The 13,037-nt window shown below is 38.8% G+C and overlaps 1 long non-coding RNA gene across 1 annotated transcript; it reads right to left on the bottom strand.

The window, feature by feature from the left end:
- Positions 1 to 6,225: 6,225 nt before the first annotated feature.
- Positions 6,226 to 12,027, bottom strand: LOC103461082 (uncharacterized). The gene is made up of 3 exons (XR_533041.3): positions 11,677 to 12,027; positions 7,947 to 11,362; positions 6,226 to 7,582 (listed from the first exon to the last, which is right to left on the bottom strand). It is a non-coding gene; the product is annotated as an uncharacterized LOC103461082 (long non-coding RNA).
- Positions 12,028 to 13,037: the final 1,010 nt, after the last annotated feature.

Below are 13,037 nucleotides of genomic sequence, written 5' to 3'. Positions count from 1 at the left end.
AAAATCAGTCTAAAATTATAATAAACTTATTAAAATAAATTATTGCATGGTTGCTTCTTCAGAACATATTTAATGACCATACAAACATGGTTTTAATCATTTACGATAGAGCTAATCTTAAATGTGAGGCATTCATGCAAAGTAACAGTGACTGAAGTGCTTGGTGTTAAGTAGCTCTTTTTTGAGACCAAAGAGAAATCAAGTCAGTGCTGAAAGCTCAGGAGTGTCCTTCATCTGTCCTCCACTGCATTTCATGAGCTCACATCTACCCTATTAAAAGAGAAATGAGGAAGAAGAGGTGATGCTTTCAGTGGTGACACTCTAACCAAACACAAACACCTGAATACACTCCGAGTTAAATGACTCTGGTGCAGGAACGTGACTGCGCCTTCAGCAATTCTCTTTTTCTTTAACTATGTGTAACTTCAGAGGGAGAAACAGAAATTCAAGATGAACACAAACATCTGTTCAAAAGGTCTCTACGGTTTCTGATTTGGAACTGAGGATTGGGTAAGGTAGGGGGCTTATGGATCACGAAGCACGGGCCCTGATAGGAATCCAACAGATAAGACGAGGTGGAGAATAGAGCCTTTGTGTGGTGATCAGAGCAGGATACAATTCCCACCCAGATTGGGAGTGGGTGCTGGGAGGAGGTGGGACAAAGAAAAGGTGAATTCCAGCATTCTTTCAAAGATAGAGAGACCCTTTGATGGCAAGGGCCCCCTCGACAGGTGAAGGGGGAGGAATGGTTCAGCAGCCTCATTATTGGGAGTATTGCGAAGATGACTTCAAATACAAACTAAATTCTCATTGTTTTCAAGTCACAAAATGTAAATGATGTAGGAAGGAATACCCCAAAATTGAAAAATCAAACTGAGAAACACTAATTAAGCTGGAAATTTCAAAAGATGCAAGATAATTTGATGTATCTGGGAGATACAACAACATTCATTCGTATTATAATTTGTATGCAAATCCCAACCATTGAAAGGGAAAGACTGGTTTAAAAGCATTATTTTAATACATGGCAAACCCAGGGAGTCCCAGGGGAACAGAAACTAAAGATCACATATCTTCATATCTTTCACTGGAAGCTTATTTAATGGATGATGCATCCCACCTATGTCTTATAATAAATCAGCAAGAAAACAATTGTTATTACGGTTTTATTCAATTGAAAGAATTTAAGGCACACCATTTAAAATTTGAAAGCAAATTAAAGCGTTTAGACATTTTGACCCACCAACACACAGAAATATGAGAATTTTCTGGAATAAGAAAATCTTAAAGTCCATGACAGCACCAAGTGAAAATCAGGACTTGTGTAGAACAACTAGAATTGCCGGATTGCTGTAGTCCATTAAAGGTTTGATGTAGTTCCCTCCACAAAATAAAATAGGCAAACTTATTGAAAGATTTCCATTGAGCATAATGTTATATGAGCAGATGACAACTTTCCAAACTGATTGTGGCATCAGATATAAAGACAGGAAGCTGATAAAGAAAGAGGGAGAAGCACTAGTAGAAATTTGAAGGTCGAGGCTGAAAATGCAGTGCCTTTTGAAGTGGTTGTTGTGGAAGAGGTCTTGGTTGGAGCAGCGGTGTTGGTTGGAGCAGAGATGTTGGTTGGAGCAGAGGTGTTGGTTGGAGAAGAGATGTTGGTTGGAGCAGAGATGTTGGTTGGAGAAGAGATGTTGGTTGGAGCAGAGATGTTGGTTGGAGCAGAGATGTTGGTTGGAGCAGAGATGTTGGTTGAAGCAGAGGTGTTGGTTGGAGCAGAGATGTTGGTTGGAGCAGCGGAGGTTGTTGGAGCAGAGTTGGCTGAGACTGATTGCATCCAAACCACCTGCAATACACCATTACGGTTTATATGCAAATTAATATTTTCCCATGAACACTGGGCTCTACTCAGGATTAAACATTAGTTTGAATGGATACATTAGACTGTGTCCTGTTTCATTGTTTTAATACCTCTTTTGACCTAACTGCCTTCTGTTAAACTTGATGAATTACAAAGCATATAGGACTTTTATGAAAAAATGTGCTGGAGGTAGGAAACATGTAAAGAATATAAGGTACTGAGCACTATGTAAAAACACTATAAGGCAGTAGGTCACTAATTTAAAACTCACAAAACACAAATGCAACAGGAGCTTAAATTAAGAATACATAAACTTTGAGGAAAATATTGCAATATTGAGAAGTGCCTAATCAAGTTTGTCTAATAATAATAAACAATGAAATGTGAACTAACCTGTGATGACAGATGGAAAGTGAACAGAGCAGCTGCAAAGAAACTGAACAACATCTTGTTGCTCAGTTTGATGATTCCAGTAGGATTCTGTGTTCTCAAGTGACCAATGGAGTGGACCCTGAAATGTTTCAATGGCTGTGGGATCTTTAGAAGCTGGAGACCACGCCTGTTTTTTCATGCATTATTCAAGCCCATTTGGATGAATGTATGTTTGTATTTTAATGAGAAAGCCTTCTTTTTCATACTTGACTGGGGCGTGTTCCTATGTAGCCTGGACAAGGAAATATTCTGCATATTCCAGAATTGGGTCAATATCATCAATAAGCAAACAAAAAAAACAATGTCACATTTTTCAAATGTGTATTTAATTGGATACATGGCATTGAAAATCAGAAAATTGAAAAACAAAGATTTTACTCAAACATACTTCAGATTCACTTTGCAGGCTTGCTCAAGCCCACTTGAGGCTCATGATGAGTTTGAGAACTCGTCATGTTAGTGTGTGTTTTATCAGTGGAGCCACAAACTCTGCTCTCTACCAGAAAGGAAATGGAATATGAAAAGTGGTAAGTTTGTGACCCTAAGCTTAACGCTACTGCAAACAATGATCCAAACCACACCAGCAAGTCCACTCCAAAATCAGAAACACACCATTCATGGTCAAAAACAATGAAAACCATGAATGGTAAGTTTTCAACTACCAAGGAAGAGTTAAGCCATAGCAATTGTTGCACCCATGAATGGCACAACCAGCGCAACAGTAAGTGCAATTAGTTTTTTCATATCTAGCTCCCACTAGCTCAGGTTACAACAATAAATAAGATTAATTACCATAACCACACATATGAAGCACAGCTTTACATTATGATGTCACCAGGTGACTCTGAACCCATCCAATCACTGAACATGTGCTTAGAACAGATAAATGTGTTGATGTGCCAAAACTTTCTCCAATTGAACAAAAACAAAACTGAAGTTATTATCTTTGGACCCAAAGAGGAACAATCTAGAGCCAATGCACAGCTTCAGTTATTACAACTAAAAACTAGCAATCTGGCCCGAAACCTGGGAGTAGTGATGGACTCTGACCTGAACCTTCAGAGCCACATAAAGGCAATTAAAAAGTCGGCCTTCTATCACTTGAAGAACATTTCCCGAATTAGAGGACTAATCTCTCAGCAAGATTTAGAGAATCTCATGCGTTTATCTTTGTTTGCATTGATTACTGCAACAGCGTCTTCACAGGTCTGCCTAACAAATCAGACAGCTGCAGCTGATACAGAGCACTGCTGCCCGTGTTCTCTCTAAAACTAAGGAGATACATCACACCAGTCCTACAGTCCCTACAATGGCTCCCTGTAGCTCAGAGAATAGACTTTAAAATACTGTTAGTTTATAAATCACTGAACAGTTTAGCGCCACAATACATTAAAGATCTGCTGTTGTTGTATCAACCTTCCAGACCTCTAAGGCCCTCTGGTTCTGGTCTGCTCTGCTTCCACAGAACCAGAACCAAATGAGGAGAATGAGCATCCAGCTTCTTTGCACCACAAATCTGGAACAAACTTCTAGAAATCTGCAAAACTACCGAAGCACTGAGTGCCTTTAAATTTAAACTAAAAACTCACCTGTTTAAGAGTCACCTTTGAAGCATAATCAAGAATTTAAAGATGGCACTTGAGTAAATGTAATGTTTCAACTGTTGATTCTATGTTGCGTGACTTTGTGTTTTTTCTGTTTTTATTATGTAAAGCACTTTGAAATGCCTTGCTGCAGAAATGTGCTATACAAATAAAAGTTGATTGACTTTGATTTGATTTTACTCATGCTCCAAGTTGACTTGGACCATGAAATCATTGAAAAACAGTTTTGTTTATGGTGATGTTATCTTTGGTATTGAACCCTGCCCCTCAACACCCTAACAGCAGTTAATGCTGTCATTTGAATCATGTGTGCTGGAGCAGAAATGCACCTAAAACATGAAGGACAGTGAACAACTGATAACCAGGAAGAGGAAACACTGCTAATAATGATGCTCTGAGCTCTGTCTTTTAGTTTCATTTTTACCTCTGTCTCTGTTTATCTAGTTATTCCCTATTTCAGCCTCCCTCGTAGAGTTTTTAGTTTTTTAGTTCTTCTTTTAGGTTTAGTTCTTCTTTTATGTTTGTATCCATGCCCATCTTTCTTTGGTGTTTCTAGTTAGGTTATTTTTTTGCTTAGTCCTTCTAGTTGTTCCAGCTCTTATTATTTTTATAGCAACCTTATTTCTGTCTTGGTCCTTTTATAGTTTCCCCTCTCTTTTGAGTTTATCATGTTTTCTTTTAGTGTTGGAATTAGTTCCAGCTCCTTTATATTCCTTTCCTCACTCTTTTGTGTTCCCCTAGTTGCCCTGTGCCACTTTCTCCCCACCCCTCAGTCTGGCTCCTGCTTATCACACTTTGTTGCGGTCACTGACCTCTAGGGGCTCTCTTTCTGAGAGAGCTCTGTGTTTTCTGTTTCAGTTCTACCTGATTGCTGCAGGTGAAGTGTATTGGGGCTCGTCAACCACCCTCTAAGAAGCAGCAAGCTGGAGATGCCAGATCCCCTTCTGTTTGTCCCGGGCCTTGACTTGTGATCCTGTTGAGAGCTCACTGGGTGCGTGAGAAGTGAACTGAGCTTGCTGTGAGCATCTGTGTGAACAATTGTCCAAGACATGTTTTTGTTCAGAGGTGGAAGTTGGTAGGGGTTCTCTGCCATTTTTGTTGTGAACTGTTTTGTCCTGTTTTTTGGTTAGTAAGGGAATTTAGGTTTTGTATTTTCTTTTAGTTCTTCTTCAGAAAGTGGTTGTTTCATTTTATAGTTGTAAGGGGGTGTTTTGTTTATTATTTTGGCCTTAGAGACCCTGAAGCTTAAAGCTCCCCTGTGTGTTTTTTCCCCTCCTGTAGTTTTAGCAGAATAGCAAAATAAATTATATTTCAGTTACTCATCAACTGTTCGGATTACTTTGTATTTTATGTTAAAGCCCAGTGCCAGAATTTACTTTAGGGATGTTAGGGTCGGGTTGTAACACACTCACCTACAGTCAATTAGCTCATCAGTCCTGGTTTTGTCTAGGTTTCTACCTCCCTGTATTTTAGCCTCTCATCCTCTCCGATTACTCATCTGATTCTTATGTCTACTCGCTTCAGTCCTACCCCATGTCTCCTAGCTAGAAGTTCTTTTGGTTAAATTTTTGCTGTTACCTATGATCTTCTATCTTTTGTAAGTGTTCAGCATTTTTTCATCAAATCATCTAACTCAGTTGCTGCCTCCGCCTCTCTGCTTTTGGATCCACACTTCAACAACATCATGAAAGTCTCTCTCCTAATCAAAGCTTTTGGCAGAGATTTTACTGCCTCTAACTCTATACATTAACTGCTCTTTTTCGTCCATTATACTTGAAGACCGTCTCAGCTTATCTGTTTAGCTGTTTTTCTCTCCTAGATGAAGCTACTAGAGGTGTAACTCTTGCCACTAACTATTTACTTTTCTTGGTACTCATGTGCTTCTGTGTCTCTTAGTGTATCTGCTCTGTCTTATGAAAAACCTCTGGTTGGTCGCTCACACTGAACCAGGTTCTGCTGGAGGTTTCTTCTAGTTAAAGGGAACTTTTCCCTCTCCACTCTCACTGCATGCATGAACAAGACTTGCGGCCAAGTCAGCGACTTAATGCAAGAAACTGTCCACTGTAGATGCGACTGCAACTCAATGACTACGCAGCTAACTGGATTTTCTGAGACAGAAAAGCTCTTAACCAATTTGAATAATTCACTGAACTTGACTGCACTGATTGATAATTAGGATTATTTGGAATGTATGTACTTGACTAGAAATCTGTGATTGTGCCTCGAGATGACATGTGTTGTGGATTTAATCTGGCAGCCATGAAGTGCATATTAAAGATCAACCAGTCATTCCACATTTACAAAACTGAAGAACACATAAGCTGGAAGTTTCCAATAATGGTAATAATGATGCATTTTATTTCACAGCGCCTTTCAAAACACCCAAGGACATTTTACAACATTAAAAACACAAATTAAACAGTAAAGAAATGGCTACAAAGACACAAAACCACAAAATAACTACACAATTAAAGTGAGATGACTAATTTGAACAGATGAGATTTGCAAAGTGCTTTGGAGGTCAGAAGAGAGTCAATTTTACAGATGTCAGGGGGAAGAATGTTCCAGGGTTGGGAAGCAGAATAAGAGAAGGCTCTTTTCCCCATGGTGCTGTAACGGACAAGAGGCACACTGAAGTGGATGGAAGAGGAAGAACGAAGGGAACGTGAATGGGTGATGACATGCAGAAGATCAGACAAGTAAGGAGGGGTAAGGTTGTAAACTGCCTTGAATGTGAACAAGATTTTAAATTGAATTATGAATGTGACGGGAAGCCCATGAAGTCGTTTCCAACAATGCAAAGTTTCCAAAAATGCAAGATAAATGTAATCTCACTTGGAGATTAAACACGATTCATCCATATTACAGCTTGTTTGCAAATCCCAACCAAAGAATGGAAGGACTAGTTTAAAAGCATTATTTTGACATATGGCAAATCAGTGTTTTAAAGAAAGGGTCACTTGTGTTTTGGAAACCTTAAATGCTAATGTCTCTCATGCCACACAATTGTCACTTCAGCGCACAGTATTGAATGAAAGGTTTGTTCACGTTACAACAGTTGAAGCAAACCCAGGTGCAACAGAAGCTAAACATCACAGCCTTCATATCTTTCACTGGCAGCTTATTTAATGGTTGATGCATCCCACCTACAGTATGTCCTATAATAAATCAGTAAGAAAACAATTATTACAGTTTTATTCAGCTGAAAGAATTTAAGGCACACCATTTAAAATTTTAAAGCAAATTAAAATGTTAAGACATTTTGACCCACCAACACACAGAAATATAAGAATAAGAAAATCTTAAAGTCCATGACAGCACCAAGTGAAAATCAGGACTTGTGCAGAACAACTAGAATTGCCGGATTGCTGTAATCCATTAAAAGCTTGATGTAGTTCCCTCCACAAAATAAAATAGGCAGACTTATTGAAAGATTTCCATTGAGCGTAATGTTGGATGAGCAGATGACAACTTTCCAAACTGTCTGATTGTGGCATCAGACATAAAGGCAGGAAGCTGATAGAGCCAGAGGGAGAAGCACTGGTGGAAATTTGAAGGTTGAGGCTGAAGATGCGGTGCCATTCGAAGCCGTGCCATTGGATGAAGTGAGGGTTGTTGGAGCAGAGGTGGTTGTAGTAGAGGTGGTTGTTGGAGCAGTGGTGGAATCTGATTGTACCCAAACCATCTGCAATAAATCATTACGGTTTAAATGCAAATTAAAATGTTCCTTCAAGTAGCACTTTTATGAATAAATTGTGCTGAAGTTGGGAAACATCTAAATAACACAAGGTACTGAGCAGTATAGAAGGTCACTATCAGGTGGTAGTCCACTCATTTCAGCCTCATAAACACAATGGGAGATTAAGTGCTTATGAGCTTTGAGGAACATATTTCAGATCTAAGTTTACAAATTCTATTTAGAACAAGGTAGTCTTTTTTCATAACTGAGAGTTAAAATTTCATGAAAGTTACCAGTCCCAGAAAAAAGAGAAGCACCTAATCAAGTTTGCTTAATAATAATAATAATAAACACTGAAATGTAAACTAACCTGTGATGACAGATAGAAAGTGAACAGAGCAGCTGCAAAGAAACTGAACATCTTGATCAGCTTGATGATTCCAGTAGGATTCTGTGTTCTCAAGTGAAGAATGAAGGGGACCCTGGAATGATTAAATAGCTGTGGGAACTTTCCAAGCTGGAGACCACGCCTGTTTTTCCATGTATTATTCAAGCCCATTTGGATGAATGTATGTATTTTTGTTTCAATGTGAAAACCCTCATTTCCATATTTGACAGAGTGATGTTTCTATGTAGCCTGGATATGGAAATGTTCTGCATCTATTCCAGGATTGGGTTGATATTATCAATAAACAAACAAAAAAAATAATGTCTGGGGTTTTTTTTCTTTTTTTTTTTTTCTTTTTTTTCAAATATGTATTTAACTGGATAGATGGCATTGCAAGCTGCCTGCCGTAATGAAGAAAGTAAAACAAAGATTTTACTTAAACAGACTTCAGATATACTTTGCAAGCCTCAAGGGGGCACAGTGGACATTATGTTAGTGTGTGTTATATCTGTGGAGCCACAAATTCTGCTCTCTAACAGAAAGGAGATGGAATATATTTGTGCCATAAGTTTGTGACCCTAAGCTTAACGGTGCTACAAACAATGATCCGAACAACATCAGGAAGTTCACCCTAAAATTAGAAACACGCCATTCGTGGTCAAAAAGCCTCCAGTGTGGTTGCCACATTGGATGATTATTCAACTACCAAGGAAGAATTAAGTCTTACTACTATAACAATTGTTGCATCCACAAATGGCACAACCAGGGCAGCAGTAGCATGTGCAATTAATTGTGTAGCCAACGGTCCAAGTTGAATTGGACAGCTTTGTTCCCCTTAAATAAAATCTTTGAAAAACTCTTTTGTCTATAGCAGTCTTATTCAAATTGTGGTCCCTGGGTTCTGCTGGAGATTTCTTCCTGTTAAAGAGCAGATTTTCTTCTCCACTCTCACTGCATGAATGCACAGTATGAAGGCTTGCAGCCACGTCAACAACTTAAAGGTAAACCCCCATTCCACATTCACAAACTAATTTGGTGTCAATAAACTTTGCTTTCTTTGTGCTGGTCTATAAGCAAACCAGTACAATTTTTAAGTCTTTAATTAAAAATGTTTTCAGAAGTCATCAGAGATTAACCTGTCACCCTACATTGGCAAAATCCAATGGTATCAGCCAACTGTGCTACGTTTGTGCAGCTAAAAATTTTTGTAGCACAGTTGATTTGTTTGATTTGAAAATGTTGGGGGCTGGTTGACCCTTAAAACATTTATTAATATCTTTAAAATTACAACAGTGCAAGCAATTTGTATGCTGCACAGGCCAGGGCAAACATTTGGCACTAATTTAATTTGATTTAGAGAAGATGGAGGGGGCAAATTGCACTCAGGTTATATATACAATGCACCAGCGACATTCACAAACAACAGCAACGGTTGACAACGCTGGTGTACTTGGCCCTTTGGTGATTCACTTTTGCTTTCAAAAAAATGAGTGAAGGAAGACGGAATGCTGGAAAAGACTATTTTTGTGTGCATGTCGTTCAAAAAGGAGTTTGCCCACCACTGAAGCTACTCAAGTCTGAAACACCATACCAGCACAAAATGTCCCCAACGCTATTCTTAGCATCCACAATCCACATTTTTATTGAAGTATTTCTTCAAAGAAGGTACATCAAAGATGAGCACTTTCTGAAACACTCAAAAGCCGAATTGGAGCAATAACATTTGCTCCAACCTGATGGTTGAATAACTTAAATAACAGATTAAAAATAAATATATTTGCTGAACTCGTATGTCTATTTCTTCAAAAATGCAGCAAAAAGGGTCTGGATTTTTAATTATAAACCATGCTTATTTTACATATATATATATATATATATATATTATTATTTTTTGACTAAAATGTGATTGCTGACCCAGCAATTAACTTGATTAAAAATTTTAAGTTTTGTTTAAAAAAATAGGAATCCTCATTTAAAGTACAAAGCTGAAGATGTTTTAGAATCTGCTTTCACTGTATTATAACCCAGTTCCCATTTGACCAGTCTATGCAATGCAGTTTTCATGTCATTGTCTTGTGGTTCCTTTGTCAGAGTGACAAGACAAGTTTCACCATTGAAGTAAACTCCTTTTCTGTGGCAGTTGTTTGCATGACTACTGCTCAATCAAACCCCTCCTGCTCAACAACTAAATTACAGAGAATTAAATTCTGGGATGGAATAAAATTCAATGCAGTCCATCAAGCAGCACAAAAGAAAAACACTTTTTCACAAGCAATGAGCACTAGTTATCAAGGCTGACAGTTTTAACCTGCACACCAAATTCTACTGCAACCCTGGATAACTTCCAGTACCGCCCTCAGAAACTGTCACTTTTTTCTGTGCCTCTGATTTAATCTCTTGTGCAAAGAGCCATCAGTGCGGATTCTGTCAGTTGCTGTCAAGATTGGGGGTTGGGGAAGTTTGTCGAGTGACTCTCGTAAAAGTAAAGTTAATGTCAGACTTTTCGTAATGTTTGCACATTGTCCACTCCCAACAATACGCAAGAGTATCAGCTAAAATTTTCATGGGCACGCTGGGTTAAATGAAACTGAATCAGATGGACTGCAAGTTGACCAGATCTAAAACTTTATCATAAATGTTGAGTTTCAGTGCCTAATGGGTGTGCCTCAACCACAAACACCATGGCAATTTGACCATATTAGTCAAACATTTCAATTAGTGCTTTGGCAGATTTGCTTTATATGACGGTTAGCAGAGATTCAGACAAGCAAACTGTAATAGAGTCAGGTTAGAGGGGCCCAAGGCATTCAGTGGCAATTTTAGCCAGCAGGATTTGAGCCTGCCAAATCCTGAGTTTGAGTTTAGCAACATGACCTGAAATGTCTAATTTAATATCAGTGAATAAAGGCAGACATTTTACAGCTTTATTTACCTCAAGTTTCACAGCACTTAAATAGATACAAATATTTGCAATGAGGTTGATCAGAACTACTTCATTTTAAAATCTTCTTAACAGATACATTTTCTCCCACACCCATACACATTTCTACAGAGATTCAGTGTTCTTCCCGAATAAGATTCATTTATAAACACCCAGCAAGGATCAGGACGTGCAGAGAAAAGAAGGGCGAGTCCTGTTTTGGTAAAACGGATGAAAAAAAAAGTTCTTTAGGGAACTTCATCTTGAGGCGGTAGACTTTTGCATCCTCTGTCCATCTGGGTCGACAGGACGGGTGGAGTTAGTCCCAACACCGGGACCAGTCGTGGAGGAGGACCACCGCTAAGGTCAAAGGGAGCAGGAGTAGCGGGACGGTGGTGGTCATTCCACTCATGCTGGCAGTGCTGCTGGCTGTGACAGGGGTTTTCATGGTGGTGCTGTTGGTGACTGCCTGGACCATCTGCAAGAACAGCAGCAAGTCCGTCAGGTTTTACCCCGTGCAAATCACAGCTTCAAATAGTTAAAACAGAAACCAAAACACCGATCGATTGGAGATTAATGCGGAAAAAAATATCTCTATTTAAATCCAGCGTTAAATCAGCAGAGAAAGGTCTGATGCAACTACTGGCACATTAAAAACAGGATGACACCGTTAAAATAATAAAGTTTGAAAAAAAAAAAATCAATGCCACGCAAACATTCCCGCCAGAATAAGAACGCCAATAAAAATAGAAGAAATGTTTTCAAGGAGAAAAAAACAAAACAAAAACTAACCTGGAATGAGATGCAAAAAGCCAGCAGCAGAGCTGACAGCAAGGCGACGGACAGCTTATTCATCTTGCTGGTTGATGTGCAGGCAGCGCTCACAGATTGCGCGTAAGTGATTCAAACAGGAGATGCTGCTGAACTTTTTATACTGCAAGTGACATCAGCACCATCATCATCAACACGACCCTCTGCGTAACCCTAACCCATGCTGCGTTCAAGGTTTGCATGGAAATTATGAAATCAAGACTGGCGACCTGTCCAGGGTGTATCCCGCCTCTCGCCCGGAACGTTAGTTGGAGATAGGCACCAGGAACCCTCCCGACCCCACTAAGGGACAAGGGTGTAAGAAAATGGATGGATGGATGGATGGTATTATTAATCATAATATATATTTAGCCGCATCTTTAAGGCTTTCAAGTTTAAATATGTTGATAAAACCCAAAGAGTTAATAATGCTCGTGTCTGTGAATGAGCTGCGTCTTCCTAATCCAAACCAGCTTAATAATGACCATCACAAATGCAGAAAAAGTGTCCTACAAAATCTTCAGTAAAACAATAAATGTTTAGAGTGTATTCATTAAATACACACAGATTACTGGGAGGCAGAGTAGGGGAGGGTCACATGAAACACACAAAGTGCAGGTGCTTTCGCTAAATTCATCAGTAAATAGCTTTAATTTAAGAAGTAAAACATATTTTATGTTACACTCGGGACTATATAGTCCAGATGTTCATTTTTATTAATTTTGAATAATTGTATTAGTGGTGCACTGATTTATCGACCAGCCAATTTATCAGCACCAATTTCCTTCATTTATAGGGGCAATAAATAAAATTATATATGGTTTGGTGCATTTCTTCCCCCCCCCCCACACTTTTCAGATTTGTAAGAAAATGTTCACAACCATACATTTTCTTCCCAATTGAAAAGGTGGTACTCCTTTTGTTCTGATAATTTAAAATATCTTTCAATTTATTTTTTCCTTTACCCCAAAATGAAATGCTTAGGATTCAAACTGCAAGTTGCACATGGCCATTTCAACTGGCACTAAAAAGCTAGTGTGTGTGGGTTTAAGAACTTTGAATGTAAACACGCTGGCACCATATTGTGAAATGTAGGTTTGCCCACACATATTTAAAAAGCTGTGAGTGAGATGAGGTCTGTCTTTGAAAGAACAGGTTGGCTCATGTGGTTCACAAAAAAAGTTATGCGAAGCATACTGGAGTATTTTTGCAGCACTGAAAGTCGTTGCTAGAACTAAAGGCGAGTTTGTAGTCTTTCAAATTGAAATGCTATAAAGACAGTATCCAACTTGCTCTCATTAACCCAGTATATCAACTCTGGATATTTCACAAGTACTGCGTTT

This window comes from Poecilia reticulata, chromosome 22, assembly GCF_904066995.2.
Source record: "Poecilia reticulata chromosome 22, P_reticulata-male-v2, whole genome shotgun sequence".
Classification (NCBI taxonomy): Eukaryota; Metazoa; Chordata; class Actinopteri; order Cyprinodontiformes; family Poeciliidae; genus Poecilia; species Poecilia reticulata.
This window is presented reverse-complemented; position numbering and strand designations above follow the sequence as displayed.